This window comes from Neofelis nebulosa, chromosome 10 (assembly GCF_028018385.1).
Source record: "Neofelis nebulosa isolate mNeoNeb1 chromosome 10, mNeoNeb1.pri, whole genome shotgun sequence".
NCBI lineage: Eukaryota > Metazoa > Chordata > Mammalia > Carnivora > Felidae > Neofelis > Neofelis nebulosa.
Window position 1 is genome coordinate 22893021 of NC_080791.1, and position 15371 is coordinate 22908391.

The following is a 15371-nucleotide window of genomic DNA, read 5'->3' on the forward strand; positions in this document are numbered from 1 at the left end:
AGACAGTAAATAAAAGATGTTATCAAAAGTTCTTTTCAACCTGAAGAGAAAAGGATACTATCGACAATATCAGAAGCACTATTATCACTTTGCTCACCCACAGAAATAACCCAGTAGACTCCGCAGAAACATTCACCATGAACTTGAAAGTCATACAGGCATAGGGCCAACAATAGGTAAATGCAATTCTCTGCTTTTACTACAGTTAGAAGGGTTTGCAGCTAAAACAAAAAACTTCATATACTTATGACAGAGATTGGCATTACAGACGAAAACATCAGGGCTTCTTACTGTACATACTCATGTTTCCTGCAATGTGGCATGAATTTCTGTGCGGTCAAAACCATGTAAATAAAATCCTGCCACATAAAGTTGTTATTAAATTTAGGAAGATAACTCTCAAGGAGGTGTTTCAAACATACTTAGACAGTACTGGCCAAATTCATTGGGTGAAACCACAGAGAGTTATATAAATTCCCTTAAAACTATCGAGTCAGTCTGTCTCACCTCTTGCCAACACTTTTTAAAGTACTGAATTTGGCAAAAAAATACCTAAGGAAAACAAGCACATTTTTTAAGCAAAATGCCACAATGCTAATTTATACACACACATGAGGTGGATTAGTCACTCCCTGTCAATACCGGACAAAATCAACTCACTGATTTATCTGCATAAACAAATGTTTGTCTTTATACGTATTTATAAAATTAAGATTTTAAAAGGTCGTACAAGCACTTACTACGTCCGAGTTACCGGAAAAAGACTCAAATGCTTCAGTCAGTAGACCTGTCATCTTTCTCCCCCAGCACCAAAGAGCGATGATCCAGTCCCAGTGGTGATGGTAGGTCACTTGGAAATGATTTAAGGAGGCGGGGCTCTATGTGCAGCATGAAAAACCTTGCCAAATAATTCTGATACTCTACCCCACCCTTGCCTCTTGCTTCCACTAGGCAGGGAGTTAACTGGCTTTACTGTGTGTGAAAGTAAATCTACTTGTACATCTTACCAAACAGCTGTCTTATGAAATTAATTATTCTAAAGGATAACAACTACCAATTATTAAGTTTATTGGTGAAAGATTTTACATGCATTATTGTTGATCCCCACAACGTTCCTAAAGATGGGTATTGTTTCCATTTTACAAGTGAGGTAACAGTAAAGAAGAAAACTCTAGTAACCTCCCCAAGATTCCAGAGCTTGTAAAGGGCAGGGGTAACATCTGAACCCAGGGCAATCCCATGCCTACGCTTACCTCTTACCCCTTTCTACCTACAGCTTCCTAATTAAAAGAAAGGCCTTGAGTAGAAATCTGGTTTTATGTCCATTGATGTCCATGAGAATCCATGGTCACTTCCCATTCTGGAGGGATTCTCAAAACTATCAGGTTTTAGTTTTCTTTCTCTTTTTTTTTTTTTTTAATTTTTTCAAGCTCCAGCAACTTTTATTCTCTCTTTCTCGATTTTAATCTGCGAAATGATTGTCGGAGGGACAAAAATTATTTTTTATAAATTTCACTGTGTTTCTGCGCTTCTGGAACTCAATTACTGTAAACTTACTGTGAATCATTAGCCAGACAATGAAGGCAGGACACAAGATTTCAGTGCCTAATTTGCATTCGTGTTTTTGGGTCATGTCTGTGACATGTGAAAGTCACATGAAGTTACAGAATACAGAGTACAAAGGAAGTTCTGAAACAGGTAAGAGGAAAAGCAGATGTGAATTATCTTCCAGCTCATGGCGGCATAAGTGTGACAAACTCGAAAAGCATGTGTCATGGCACACAGCCTTATACGACATCATGAACACACAAATTACAAAGATCCCCTATCACTCTGGCTCATCGGCAATAAGCAAATATTAATACATACAAACACTTCATTGAATGGGTTGTTTAATTGCTCGGTACTATATATATAGCAGTGCACTTTTATTTTTTTATTTTTTTTTAACGTTTATTCATTTTTGAGACAGAGAGAGACACAGCATGAACGGGGGAGGGGCAGAGAGAGAGGGAGACACAGAATCGGAAGCAAGCTCCAGGCTCTGAGCCATCAGCCCAGAGCCCGACGCGGGGCTCGAACTCGCGGACCGCGAGATCGTGACCTGAGCTGAAGTCGGACGCCCAACCGACTGAGCCACCCAGGCGCCCCAGCAGTGCACTTTTAAAGTGATTGCCCACAAAATATTGGACCAGTAGTTAAAAATAAGGTCATTATTAAAAAAAGAAAAACTGTACTAATCACGCTTAAAATTTTAAAACAATCATATGAAATAAGCAAGTGAAATATAAAACAAGCAAAAGTTTCTTTCTACAATACTGACAATCTAAAAAATGTTTTAAAGATTTTACATTTTTGAATTATATTGGTTTTGTGGTAATATATTTATTTTGTAAATTTTAGTTTTACAAGAAGTTTGCATCTAGTTTCTTTTGTATATGATTAAGAGATTCGTAATAAAAATCATTTAATCAGTAATAGTTTATAAGAATTTTGCCTTTTGACAAAGTTTGAGCGCTGACCCCTTTTTAGCAAAATACATTATCATCTCAGTTAAGACACTAGATTCACTAATCAAACACACAGCTATTTCCTTGATCACACACATCCCTGCAGATCTGAGTTGAGAGTGGGGTTGGGGGATAGAACAAGAATTACAGTTTCAAACACAAGATTCACAGTCCCCCAAATCAAAACAGTTAAAAGAATCCTATAAATGCCACCTACCTCCAAAGCCACCAAGACCACCACCCTAAGAAAACTCTATAAATGCAATACAACCAAGCTTTATCCTCTATGTTATAGGACCCAGAAGGAATATCTTTTTTAATTTTTTTTTAACGTTTATTTATTTTTGAAAGAGCATGAGCGGGAGAGGGGCAGAGAGAGAGGGAGACAAAGAATCTGAAGCAGGCTCCAGGCTCTGAGCTGTCAACACAGAGTCTGACACAGGGCTCGAACCCACGAACCATGAGATCATGACCTGAGCCAAAGTCGGATGCTTATAACTGACTGAGCCACCCAGGCACCCCTGGGAATACCTTAAAGTCTGTGCATTTGCAGAGTTGTGGCACAATGTTTTCTCCTGCAAATGCATTCAGTATCACTACAAAAATTACCGTGTTTCCCTGAAAACCCTGATTCCAGTGATAGAAATACAATAATGAGGCCAACCAGCGGACTAGAAGAAAACAGATGGAGTTTTCAGGGCTTAACTCAAAGAATACAACAACAACAACAAAATGCGTAAGTGCCTCCTTCCTGAAGCATTATTACTGTCACTGTGGACAACAACCAAAAACAAAACCCTACGGATAAAGAGGGAATGGCCAGCCAAAAAGGGAAGACTGCCCACCACCTGTCATGTTCTGGTTCCACAATCCCCTCTTCAATTTTTTGGATGCGCACCTCCACCGCTAAACTTCGATCTTCAACAGTCACTTGAGGGCAACATACTTAAGCCGGCCAGCTAGAAACAAAATAGGGGAGTGGCTGGGGTGGGACTGACAGTGTGCATAACTGGCCTATCTCCATGTCAAATATTTACATCTGATGATTCCACATCTATTCTATTTCTCTCTTGGAAACAACTTGGGGATGGCACTTTATTGGTGGTCTTTAATGCTACCAATCCCAGTTAAGTGTTCATCTGTTCTGACCATATGTAAGTCCAAAAGAAAAGTAACAAATTTAAAAGGACGTAAGAGTCAAGCTCATTATTTAAGTATACATATAAGAATTCCAGAAAACCGGGATTTCCCATAGATAAGAAGATTTGCTGGGGATGGGGCGCCTGGGTGGCTCAGTCGGTTAAGCGTCCAACTTCAGCTCAGGTCATGATCTCACAGCTCGTGAGTTTGAGCCCCACATCGGGATCTGTGCTGACAGCTCAGAGCCTGGAGCCTGCTTCGGATTCTGTGTCTCCCTCTCTCTCTGCCCCTCCCCTGCTCACGCTCTGTCTCTCTCCCCTTCAAAAATAAATAAACATTAAAAAAATTAAAAAAGAAAAAACATTTGTTGGGGAAATTATCAACAGAAAATTAGCAAGGGTACCAACAATAGTCCTTGCTTCTAAGAACATGTCAGTGAAGGTAGGTATGAAGTACATCTCTCACAAAATAAATTTTATTTTCTTGGTATTAAACTGAAGTATGTTTACACTGAGTTTGGGGAGATAAGAAGGGAGAAGGGGAGATCACAAAGTTACAAAATTGAACATGTGGAACAAGAGAGTCAAATGGTGTTCACTTGTTTGGAAAGTCAAAGGAATGTTCCCAAAAGTTCCCCATTAGCTCTTACTAATTGAGCTAATTGAGTATTAGCTCAATACTCACCCAACTGCGCTCTTTGCTATGCACTGGGTTCTAACCAGTCCAAAAACATATAATCAATTCCAGCTTATTCCCCCATTTGTGGCTCCCCAGAGTTTAATCCCCACTCATTTGATTCTGATTCCACAGTTTCTAATTCACTGTGTCACCATAATACCCCCTTTTGTGGATATGAGCCCATCTCACCGATATCAATCATAACAATCAGAGCAGCAACACTCGCCCTCGAGAACCATCTACCTGATCACATGAACACTAAAATGAGATGGCCAAGAGCCTGATGAGCTATCATTCATTCCCATTATACAGGTGAAGAAACCAAAGCACAGGGAGGTCATGTCACTAGACTGTAGTGCAAGCTGGCTTTGACCCCAGGTACTCACTCTCTAGAGCTTACCCTCATCCAAACCCCTATGATACGATGCCTAAAAATTCCCAGAATTTTACAGAAAACTAATTCATTCTCAATTCAACTGTTCCATTAATGGAAATTCCACATGCTAAGTTTACCTAAAACAAGTTGTGGGGTTGGGGGAGCTGTCCGCCAGTCCTTAGTAGCCCACCATCTACTAAGCAGCATATGAATGATAAAAAAAAAATTCTCTTCATTAGTTGAGCTAAGCACCCTACATAGAATAATGATGTAAAGCGTGGCAAGAACATTCAGCACATTCCAGTCACACCTAGTATCAGTCTGTTGGGAAAGAAACAAATAATGCAGCAAAGAAATGAGTCACAACACCCCACAGCCCAAATATGCTCTAACAATTGTCCAAATCATTTTCATACCCTTAGAGAGCAAGGGGTTGAAAAATTAAAATTAAAGCTGAAGACTTTCCAAATAATTCAATTTCACAAGAGAACAAAGAAGAAAATTATAGGTTAAAACTTCCACTATACTAAAGAATATCAAAGAAACATCAAAGAAAACCATTATTTAAAAGATGTTAAAAATATCAGGCAGGAACCCTAATATTTTAAGAATTTAATCATGTAAAAGCCAAATTAACCTGCTGACATAAAAGTATTATTTTAAAGCCATTTAACCATTACCTAAAACAACATACAAATTAATACATATTAATCACTGTACACAAAACAACATTATAGGCTTGGCTTATACTGGGCAATTAGAGATCTGAACAAGTATTCATTCTTGTTCAGTTTTTCTTCTTTCAAAAAAAAAAAAAAAAAAAAAGACTTACAGACAAGCCTCATCAATCATTAAGAGGGCCTGGTTCTGGTATTATATGAGCTCTGTCAGCTTTAATCAAATTGCTTGCCAGATCGTAGATAAGTAATGACTTGCTTAGGTTAAGCAAGGCCAGAGTTTTCCTTCTGTAGTATATACATCTCCAGAGTGAAAATAAACAGCCTCACACCTCTTACTGGAAGCTGGTCTCTGTTGCTATCACAACTCACTCTTCACTCCAATGAAGAAGGAGCAAAATTTGCCTTTAAGAATGTCTATTTTTCTTTCTTCTCGATCTTGTCATCAAAACCATTTTTAAACTATTTCATTAAACAGTTAACAACTGGCTTGATTTTCACCAAAATAATACAAATTAGCTGTCATTAAATGCTTTAGCGTTAGCATTTGTTTTAGCCAACCTTATACAGCGACACAAAACGAAAGAGAAGTTAACAACTGGTCAAAGCAACATTAAAAGCATCACGTAAAACTGCAAAGTTTGAGGGGTGCCTCGGTGGTTCAGTTGGTTGAGTGTCCCGGCTTCAGCTCAGGTCATGATCTTGAAGTTTGTGAGTTCGAGCCCACGTCAGGCTCTGTGCTGACAGCTCAGAGCCTGGAGCCTGCTTCCGATTCTGTGTCTGCCCTTCCCCTGCTCATGCTCGGTCTCTCAATAATAAATAAACGTTAAAAATAAAATTAAAAAAATAAAATTAAAAACTGCAAAGCCTGAATTCATTTTCTAACAAATCTAAGAAATGAAAAACCAAATTATGTCTTGATAATCATCCGTCATGTTTTGGATACAGGGGTATCATGGAACAACCATTAAGAGAAAAGAACATCTCAATGTAGATTTGATGTTCATTCCACAAAGACACAAATGTAAAATGAGATTTACTTCTAAAAAGCTCCTTTGCGGGGCGCCTGGGTGGCTCAGTGGGTTAAGCGGCCGACTTCGGCTCAGGTCATGATCTCGCGGTCCGTGAGTTCGAGCCCCACGTAGGGCTCTGTGCTGACAGCTCAGAGCCTGGAGCCTGTTTCAGATTCTGTGTCTCCCTCTCTCTGACCCTCCCCCGTTCATGCTCTGTCTCTCCCTGTCTCAAAAATAAATAAAACGTTAAAAAAAAAATTTTTTTTTAAAAAAAAGCTCCTTTGCTATTTTCCTGATTTTACATAGAATTGGAAAGGGCTTCCAAACTTCATTTCAGCTGGGACATTCTGTTAGAGAAATTTCCAAGCGCCTGCTTTAAAGAAATGTGCTAGAAAGCAAGGATCCCTGTGGCTAGAAATAAAAATAAAGTAACCTCTGTAGAGGAAAGAGTTCAAAACTACAAGACACCAGGGAATCAATTTTATCTTAGGCAAAATTCACTTCCATATCTTCTGTGAGGTCAACAGAATCCAGAATGCAGAGTCTGTGGTTTAGAAGTGTCAAAGAAATGTCAAAGAGAAAACAAAACAAAACAAAACGTAGAAGTATTTTATTCTCTTCCTAAGCACAGACAAATGTGCAATTATAATCTAATTTAAGCTTTGGAAGAATGACTACAGTTTCAAAGAACCTCCTTTCCCAGCATTAGAGAGATGTTAAAGATCTAACTTTCAACTACATGAAAACTCTCATAAACACAATCCTAATGCTCAATCACGTATTGTCCTCATGGTTTCCACTCTCATGACAATTTTACTGTTTCGTACATTTAAGCAGAAAAACAAACACACACCGCCATCAGAAAGAGGAGATCATTCTGCGTCTGGAATAAAAAGAACCGCAAGGCAGGAGTCGTCATCGCTGGAAGACTTCACAAGGCGCTAAGCGAGCAAGGCGGGTGATGTGGTTCTCCACTCCAACCCCACACAGGACAGCACTTCCCTTTCCCAGGCTGCAGCACACCAGACAGACAAGAGTCCTGGTCTGCAAAAGCAATACAGTCACTCCTTCGTCACCTGTTGTTAAACTGCCAGAGTTTACATCCGCTCCAGGTAAATCAGATACAGAAGAGGTTAGCATTTCTCAGTGAATTAGAAAGAACTTCCACAAAGCAAACGGGGACTTCCTTTGTGTACCAAATATCAAGCGAAAGAATTTTTTTTTATCCAGAAAACTCGCATTTCACATGAAGGGGGCGGGAGGCGGGGGTGGTAGGAAGCCTGCATTGCAGAAAGATAAAACCGAAAACTCAGTTTCTCTTTCTTGGTTGTTGAAGGGCCATGGGAGTTCGATAGGGGGTGCCTGCTGATTTGATTCCACGACCAGCTGACATCTGTGACCACAACTAATTAAGTATTCTGTCTGTATGCGCAGTCAGCTAAGAAAACACTGAATCTGATCTTTGTCCTGCAGGGTTAATCATTTCCTCATCTTTTTTCCCTGATAATCTCCTATCTCAAAGAGAAATCCCAAAATAAGTAAAACACTGACAATTTCTCTTTAAAACGATTTGTTATTTTCCCGCGGAATGGGACACAGCCAGGGCTTGGAAGGTTCACATTTAGAAACCCACTTTGGGAGCTGGCTACAAGACCCCTACTGACAACAGTAAGATGTATGTAGTCAAATCCCTGGGCTAAAATTTATTTGATGCCACAAAATGCTGATATCAATCTCTGCACGAGCTGCATTGTATGATTAAAAACCCCACTGTGGCTGCTGTCATAGTAACAAATGTGAAATTACTTTAAGACCTAACCACTACGACAATAGCTCTTTTAAAATGCATCCTCAAACACAAAAGAGAAATAACAAATAATGACAACTGTGTTTGCTAGCCTAATAGGAGACCACAGTTAACAACCCATCTTATAATGACTCAAATTGGTTTTTGTTAGCCACAGGATTTAAAAACCTTAGCTCCAAAATGTAAGAAGTGTAAGAAGAAAATTATGTGAAAGACCTACATAGGTCTACAGTCAAAGCCCAACTCAAACACAAAATAATCTAAAACATGATCAGTAGAGATTGAAATTAGAAATTCAAGGTAGAGTTCTGATGTGTTTTAATCTCAAAATGGATTTGACCATAAATAAAGAAAATATGCCTAATCATCAATAAATAGAAATCAAACAAACGGATAAAGAGATCAGAACCATCCTAATCAGATTATAATAGGACTTGGAAATGCATCTTAAGCAGAAATATCTATTTAGAATACAGTCTGAAATATACTTTACCCCATCAGAACTATAGAGTCCTTACTATAAAACTAAACTTGTAATTCCACTTTGGATGAACATCCAAGATTTGATGAAAGAAATAAAATGAGCTTGTTTAAAAAGGCTATCACAGTAAGACGAACCCACAAAGTAAATCATGGACAGAATGGAATAGACTTTAGTATGGTTCTGTTCAGGAGTTTAACAATCTATCAAGAACAATAAAAGTATCTTCTCAGTATCGAGTGGTCCCAGGATCTACTGACCTGCTATTCAGATGCCTGGACACAAAACTGAAATCCTGGTCTATGAGGGGTCGCTAGGTCATGGTAACAATCCAAAAATCTAATTTCACAACGAGAGTGAACAGGGGAAAACGGGCGGGAGGAAACACTATATTCAATCAAATTGAATTGACTGGCAACACGATGCTATTTATAAAAAGAATTAAATGGCACCTTTTCTACAAAACTGTACTGTCGCATTTGTAATCACACCCAGACATTTACTCTCACGTGACTATTTTCATAAGCCAATTGTCAGGTTTTGTCAAGACATCGTGAGCTATATAATATCAAGCCAAATAATGAGTTTAACTCCACTTTATGGATGAGGGTTCCTCATACCCACCCCTCCTACTCTCCTAGTCACCAAACTGAGAGGAACGGTCTAAATTATTAAAACAGAGGTGAATGATAAACAGCATGGCCGTTTCAACCGAAACTATGTTCACTCCCTAATTCTTCTTGCCTGTTACTCACTGTGTTGTTATTTGGCTATACACACACCCTGAGGCCAAAACCATGAAAATAAGCCAAAATAAATGGACAAGAAAAATGTCTTCTCCCTAGCTGACGATGCTATTTTTGTTTTTATTGGAATAAAAGAGGCTGCCAAGTTCTGATGTCACTACAGTAATTGCATGGCCTGATAAAGTAGTATTTTATCCATTAAACATCTGTCCCCCTTGCCAAATTTACCTCCAAGCAGGCCGTGTGTACAATTACTCATTAAGCCAATAACTGCCAGGCATTTCCCTGGCAAGAGACAGAAACCAGAATTGCACTTTTTAGTACCTATATATCCGAGAGAACACCTGCGATAGTGAGTATTTTAAAACCAGACAAAACTCGGTATCACCTCTCCAGACGCCAAATGTTGCACAGAAGAAAAATACACATTTTAAATATATATAATCGTTTTAAAAATTCATCCATTTAAATTTTTTAACACTAAAAAATTCAAAAATTGAAAAAAAAACTGTTAAAAGATCATGCAAACATTCCAATAATGAGACATTTAACTTTTTTTTTTCTTTGTCTAAAGCGTTCTTTAATCTTCATTATTTGAAGCTGTGGTCTACCTGAATTTGACATGAAGAATCAGACTTTAACTGGATTTTTTTTAACTTTTTTAATGTTTATTTATTCTTGAGAAAGAGAGAGAGGCAGAGAGACAGAGTGCAAGTGGGGGAGAGGGGCAGAGAGAGAGGGAGACACTAATCCGAAGCAGGCTCCAGGCTCTGAGCTGGCAGCACAGAGTTCGACGCGGGGCTCGAACCCATGAACCGCGAGATCGTGACCTGAGCTGAACCGACTGAGCCGTCCAGGCACCACTTTCACTGGATTTTTAAAAGCAGACTGTATGTTGAAATCACACATGGGTCTAGAGAGGACAGTTTAGCATCTTGCTACTCAGTAGGGTCCAGGCAACATCATCAACACCATTTGGAAACTCGCTACAAAGGGAGAATCTTGGGATTCACCCCGGACTCATTAAATCATTTTAAACAGCCCCCAAGAGGGCCACCTGGGTGGCTGTCAGTTAAGCAACTGAGTTTGGCTCAGGTCATCATCTCGGGGTCCGTGAGTTCAAGCCCCAAGTTGGGCTCTGTGCTGACAGCTCAGAGCCTGGAGCCTGCTTCAGATTCTGCGTCTCCCTCGCTCTCTGCCCCTCCCCAATTCATACTCTGTCTCTCCCTCAAAAGTAATAAATAAGCATTTAAAAAAAATTAAAAGAAAAAAAAAACAGCCCCCAAGAAATCCAAAAGCACAGTGACACTTCAGAAGCACTGTGGTTAACACTCGGATACATTCAGCCATTTGGGTATATAGTACTCGTTAGGCATAGTGCGAGTAAGGGGGTGAGAGGGATGATCACACATAGAGGGGACAGCACATCATCTGTCCTTAAGGAGAAAGACGAGGATGAGCATACATGTAAACAATGATGACACAGTATCAGGCAAAGGAGAGACAGAGTTCCCAGCCTGCAAGACAGAAAGCAAGGGACATTCAAGTGATTCAAAGTAGCTAGAGACGACAGCAGCATCCAGTAGGTAGAGCACCTGTACACCCCACTGAAGACCTGGGCCTTAAGAAGTGAGCGATTCAGGGGCGCCTGGGTGGCGCAGTCGGTTAAGCGTCCGACTTCAGCCAGGTCACGATCTCGCGGTCCGTGAGTTCGAGCCCCGCGTCGGGCTCTGGGCTGATGGCTCGGAGCCTGGAGCCTGCTTCCGATTCTGTGTCTCCCTCTCTCTCTGCCCCTCCCCCGTTCATGCTCTGTCTCTCTCTGTCCCAAAAATAAATAAAAAACGTTGAAAAAAAAAATTTAAAAAAAAATTAAAAAAAAAAGAAGTGAGCGATTCAGGGTCTCCGGAGAAATCGATTTTAAGGAGAGCAGTCACACGATCGGCTTTATGTTTTAGCAAGATTGCTACTCTGGTAACACGGAGAAAAATGGATGATTTGGAGTGGGGGCAAAATCCCCACTGGAGATAGGGAGGCGACCCAGAAGCAGTTTCAGCAGAAGACCAAAAGTTGGGTTTTTTGGTCACACATTCGAAATCTCCTCTCACCCCTCTCCCATTTTGGAAAGGCGGCTGGAGGGGTAAAAGGTAATGGTAACAGAGCAGACCTGCTTATAGGTTACAGGGAGGCAATGGAGGGTTTATTTATATATGTGCATGAACACAAAATAGTAAAAGCTCAGTAAACTCAGTACACTATACTTTTCTGCTTACAAAATAAAGATTATTTCAGTGATTCGGGATTCTACATTACCTTCAGCCATTGTTAAGTATCAATTATTAACACGAGTTAACATATATTTACAGATACAAGATATGTACATGGTTAGATTAAGTAACTATGGGCCTCAGAAAATATCCCAGATATAGTTTTTTCGCTTGGGTAAGTCACTTTCTCCCCCCAGGATGAGTGATTTCTCTCCCTCGAAATTCAAGTACAGAAAAGTAGGGTGGAGGAGAGAAGGCAGAGAGAGAAGATGTATATTTATTCATTTTTACAGTACACCTGTTGTAAGAGTGAAGAAATACACCTGGGCCAGCAGATGGCCTCAAGAAACTTCTCAGATGTGTACCTACATCAAGAGGGAGCAAATACTATACTTGGAAAGTATTATCACTGCTGATGCTGGCCACGTAGAATACTGGGAAGTTTCTATTTTCTCTTTATGTAAGAAAGACAGAAAAGAATAGCTGACATTTAGTTGTTGGTGATATAAACGAAGAATTACATTTAAAGTGAACAAAGCCAGCAAGCTGAGGCAGTCCTCAACTTTAAACTCGGGTTGCTTTGAGAAAATGTATGGACTCAGCGGCTGTTTGGACATTTTTGACACATTTTTCTCCCTCCAAAATCATGCATGTATTGGTTATGTAGAATCACTACGTAGTAAAAGCCCATTTCATGGAGTCTCACTACTGCAAGGGGTCGTGTAGGTCAATCTCTCACCCAAGGAAGAGATCCCTTCCCCAGTGTCTTTAGCAAATGTCCAGTCATCAGGGGCTCGTGTCCCCTCAAAAGAGCATTCTCTATCATGAGGCAGCTCTATTTGACAGACAGTTCTCCCTTCTTTTGAAACAAAATCTGCATCTTTTGAGTACCCCATACAGGGCAGAAGATGAATCATTTATCACTATTTCAACCCCCATCCCCTCGAAATCTGGGCCACCGGGGGTCTGATTTAAGAAGGAAAGGGGGTCAGCTTGCCCCTCTGGGATCCGGGGGAAGCCATCCGTGCACGTGGCTGTATGCCAAGAACGACCTTGCGTCAAGGACTATGAAGCAATAAGACTTAATGAAATTACAAAAGCTGAAGAATACAATGTCTCCTAAGGAGAAAAGTGGCTTGTGTTCCAGCAGGACACCCAGAAAATCCTTCATCAACATTTCCAAGGACAGAAATATAATAAACCATTCACCTCAACCACAACCCCCTCAAAAGGAACAAACAAACAAAGAACCTTCTAATTCATCAACATCATCTTGCATTCTTGTTTCACTGTTTGTTGAAATAAATTTTATTTAGCACATCAGGTTAGTAGCCAAAAGTCTTCTTGAAGCAAGCAGCCCTGTTCTTCAAAATTTTTCTGTAGCATCACATCCTACTCCACTTTCTTCCATTTTTGGTGTATTTTTGTTTTCAAAAGAATATTACGTTATTTTGTGTTCTTCTAAGACTCTCATGCTAGTGCTAGCTGGTGCTCTCTTCTGTACGTGTCTAAGTATTGATTATGGCATTAAATCCTAAGCACGAAAAGATATAAGCTACCTTAGATGATCCTTCTTCTCTGTTTTGGGGCACTCTTCCTTCCCTTCTAAACACACACACACACAGAAGGACAGTTAACAACAGGTTTGGTTTATGTAATTATGACTGAGAGCAACTATTCAACCCCATTTTAATATTTATGTACAAAAATAAGGTCATGGTAAATTTTCAAGCTAGCCACTAGGATCCGATTTTCAAATAATGTGAGAAGAAGTGTCCTTTTTTTTTTTCCCAGTGACCACATATCCAATGTGCCGATAAAATGAACTACTACCAATTTCAAAACACACAAAAACTTTAAGTAACAATTTAAAAAGCACAAATTACTACCATACACAATAACATGGATGAATCTCACAGACCTTATGAGCAGTGCAAGAAACCACATACAAAAGAGTACATGCCATAGGAATCCACTTTTACGAGTATAGCTGGAGAACAGGCAAAACTAATCTATGGTCAGATGAGGCGCAACAGTGGCTGCCTGATGGGGGTGGCAGGGTTGTCTGGGAAGGGGCACCAGGAGAACTTCCAGGTGAAAGAAATATTCTAGATCTTGATCTGGGTAATAGTTGCCACCCATATGTGCATATGTAAAACTTCATCCAGCTGTGCACTTAGTGTACATTAACTGCACGCTCATGTACATTTTTATATTACACAATCAACTAGGGAAAATGCAACATTGTTTCCAAGCACCTTTCAGTTCAACTGCAAAATTAAGAGCACATTACATCTATAGCTCTTGCATGTACCCATACAATTACTAACTTCTGAGAATTCCTTACTATGTTAGTCCTTAAACCAACTCTGGATCAGAGTAATATGTACAGAAGGAGTTAAGTAAAAGTAATAGGAGCTAACACTCACGTGTTACAGTTTTAGCATATTCCAAGCGATTTACTTTCATTATCCCATGTAATCCCCACAACCGTGGTAAGAGATACTATTGTTATCCCCATTTTACAGATGAGGAAACCAAGACTTCGGTCAAGCTCACTTCCCCAAATAAAAAAAGGTGAGCGAGTGTCTAACAAGAATAGGTAGCCGAAAAGCAAGCTTTGTAGATCAACTTTTGAAGGCTGTTTGTAGTAGGGTAATATAAAAATAAAGTCAACCACACAGTTCCAAGCAACAAAACGGTAAGCAGAATATTTCTACGCTCAGTCATATAACCTGTATATTTCTTTACCCTCTGACGTAAGATACAAGGAACTTCACTGTCCCTTAATCCTATGATTGAAAGGCACATCATTCTGGCTCTCAAGAACTGAAGTCCCGACTCACATTCCGACCAATATTCGGCAGAACAAAATGTGCTTTAGGGGTAGTTTTTTATGATCTCTGGCCATCAAAATATATCACACAGCAAAAGCCACTAAAAACCTGTGAACCAAGACTGGCACAATGCTAACTTGCAGTGTCGACCCCAATGCATGCAAGGGTCCTTTCAATTTGGTCGTGCTAGGATTAAGGTGAGAAAAAATTAAACACAGTCTCTAAAAGGCTTCTTTATTTTCCCAACACTCAGTATTGTGAGAATTTGGGAGAGGACTACATGGTAATAGGATGGAGAGAACTGTGACACACAACAGGATTATAATCAGGAACAAAATATATCAAATTGCCCAGCAAATACACTACTGAGTTCTACATCAGTGGAAAACTAGCACCAGAATTCAAATTCAGTTTTAACTCTTCTTGGAATATGGAAATTGATTAATGATACTATCCAAGATTCAGAACTGCCCTTCCTGGAAAAGTACACAAGAAACAAACTGGGCAAATATCCTGAAAAATGTTTGTATCCAAAAATTATTTGGGGCAGCTGCGGGGGCGGGTGGCTGGGGAGGAGGACACACTCATGTTTCTCAAAAATTTTGCTCCAAAGACTTTATAGAATGTTTTTGGTAGATATATTTTCATTTACTTGTGGCTGCAAGCAAAGTCTGCAAAGCAATGCCTTAAAAAACACTAAAGACCAGACCTCTCAATAAGACACCAGGAAAGAGACATATACCGTAAATGAATTTAAATCCTTCAATAATGTAACAAGAATGCAATGAAATCGTATAAAAACAAAAGAGAAAAGTGAAATATGCCTATTCAAACAAGCATTT

General features: G+C 39.6%; 1 protein-coding gene across 6 annotated transcripts in view; it reads right to left on the reverse strand.

The window, feature by feature from the left end:
- Positions 1–15371, reverse strand: part of CDON (cell adhesion associated, oncogene regulated) — a 104086-nt gene that overhangs the window by 84363 nt on the left and 4352 nt on the right. Inside the window, exon 1 of one of the 6 annotated variants that reach the window (XM_058687246.1) lies at positions 741–1081. The exons of 4 other annotated variants lie outside the window; for them this stretch is intronic. The gene's annotated coding sequence lies outside the window, so the exon portion shown is untranslated. Of the gene's footprint in view, positions 1–730; positions 1082–15371 lie in introns of those variants that run through there. One more of the 6 variants, XM_058687247.1, reaches the window with a different exon arrangement.